Genomic DNA, 2696 nt, shown 5'->3' on the forward strand with positions numbered 1-2696 from the left:
AAGTGGCTGCTGTAGTATTCTGACTCTTAGCCTCTAAAAGCTTCTGGAAGAAAACAAATCTGATCATGAATTTTAAAAAACGACACAAAAACCAGATTTTTTTTCAGACTGTTGAATTATTAATGAAAACATGAATTTTCCTGCAGCAGGATTTGTATTTGCATTTGTCTCTGGCTCCTGTTCTCACGGTTATTCAAACACTCGTTCCTCGTCTGTTCCGTCTCATTTCGATGGCCGAGAGGCGACAGTGAAGTTTGCACTCTGAGACCCGTTTCCAGAACTTTCTGTTTTCAGGCATCATAAAGATGTTGGCATGTCAGTGAATCACATCGCAAACAAACTGGTCCCAGACAGGTCCCTGCGGTCCAAGGAGGCGGGGGCCTGACGTTAAAGTATTCTGACCTGTGCATTTAATACAGTCATGGTTCTGAAAGAGCAGAGACAAAACACATGCAGCAGCTTCCTCACCTGCACGGAGATCGCACACAGTGTGATTCAGCAGGGGGCGGGATGCACATCTACCAAGGTGCAGGAAGAAGAAGATGAACCAGGGTAACGACTCGTGAAGCGAGCGTAAAGAAACGCTCTTTTTGTTGACAGTAGTGTTTTTGTTTTTGTTTGTTGGTTTTCTGTCAGGTGAAGAAATGAAACGAGAGAAATGAAGTCGCTGTTTCTGACTTTGATAAATCTGACTTGAAAGAAGATATTCAGACTGACCTGAGTGTGTGTGTGTGTGTGTGTGTGTGTGGTGTGTGTGTGTGTGTGTGTGTGTGTGTGTGTGTGTGTGTGTGAAGAGATAGCTGACAGAACTGTGCATGTCTGTGTGTGTGAGCGTGACGTGCTGCCCTGAACTCGACTCTTCGGCTTTTAGATGAAAAGAAACTATTTTAAAATCTGTCCGAGTCTGATCAAAGGGAACGGCTGCTGACCAATCAGAGTGCAGGAAAATCTGACGTCTCTGTTCGAGTGGCGTCGAGTCCCTGAGAGTCATCGAGTCCCTGAGAGTCATCGAGTCCCTGAGAGTCATCGAGTCCCTGAGAGATTTATTTTGTAAATATTACTCACATGAACTTCGGTTTGTTTGATGAGACGGTGGACCAATCAGAGTGGAGATCTTTCACACGGGTACCGGACTGATTGACCAATAGGATGTCAGAGAGAAAACCAGGGAAATGTAGTTGGTGGAGGATTTCTAAGCTGGTTTTCCAATAATACAGAAGAAAGTGTGTGTGTGTGTGTGTGTGTGTGTGTGTGTGTGTGTGTGTGTGTGTGTGTGTGTGTGTGAGAGATATGGATACACACCATTTGTCTATACTCTATGGGGAGTTTGCTGTTCTCATGGGGATGCTGTCTGCCTGTGAAATGATACGAGCATCTATCAAACACACACACACACACACACACACACACACACACACACACACACACACACACACACACACACACACACACACACACACACACACACACACACACACACACACACACACACACACACACACACACACACACACACACACACACACACACACACACACACACAGCATTGTGTGATGGAGTGTTGTTTGGGATCTCTGTGCTTTTGTGTGATAGCAAAGTTATTAAGATCAGTCAACCAAATGATCCAGCAACACACACACACACACACACACACACACACGCACATCCCCCCCCCCCCCCCCCCCCCCCCCCCCCCCCCCCCACACACACACACACACACAAACAAACCCCAGGCAGAATAAATGTCTCTCATTGGCCGTGTCCTCTAGCCTCGAGAGGAAAAAGAAGAATGAAGATGAGGCGAAGAAGTCAGAGAGAGAGAGAGAGAGAGGATGGATGAACTGATTAGTCTGTGTGTGTGTGTGTGTGTGTGTGTGTGTGTGTGTGTGTGTGTGTGTGTGCGAATCCTTTTGATATCATTTCCCATCATGCACCTGGAGGAAATATACAACTACAGTTTATAAACACAAAGCAAAGAGGAGAGAAGCGTTGGGAGGCTCTGAGTCGTCCTCGTGTCCACTGCGCTCCTCAACGCTCCGCCTCTGGAGTGCGACACTTCCAAGCTCTCAAATCGTTCAACCGCCACTCTTTTCCAAGTGTTTGATATTCCCGGTAGTTTGTCTCCTGCGGATCGTGCACGCTGGTCCTCCTCGCTCCGTGTCTGATCGAGTCGATCAGAAATATAAAACGTGCAGAAATAACGGAGCAGTGTCGCTCATACGGCGGCCGCTGTTAACGGACTGTTGTCATGGCAACAGGACGGACGTGCAGCACTTTGCTTCTCAGAGCACAAACAGGATTTTACCTGGAAGAATGCGCTGAGGGAGGCGGGGCTTTATGTCGTATAAACACTTCTTTACTTTTTCATGATTCAAAGAGGAGGACGCGTTAAAGCAGCGTTAACTGATCCAGCAGAGAAACTCCAGATAGATCAATAAGTGTCGTTCAGTCATGAGCTTCAGCTCGTTGCAGTAAATATCTCAGACGAGCTCTCAGAGCAGAGTTCAGCTCTAACAGGCCGCACACGTCAGCGACAAGAACGAGCACGAGAGGGTTCACGATCCGAGCGGGAAACAATCGGCTCCTTCAGCGTCATTACTGCAGAGACATCAAACAGGAATATTTCATCCATCATTAATGAGAGGTCACACCAGCTCGCTCGCTCGCTCTCTCTCTCTCTCTCTGTGTCTCTCTCT

This window comes from Symphodus melops, assembly GCF_947650265.1.
Source record: "Symphodus melops genome assembly, chromosome: 18".
NCBI lineage: Eukaryota > Metazoa > Chordata > Actinopteri > Labriformes > Labridae > Symphodus > Symphodus melops.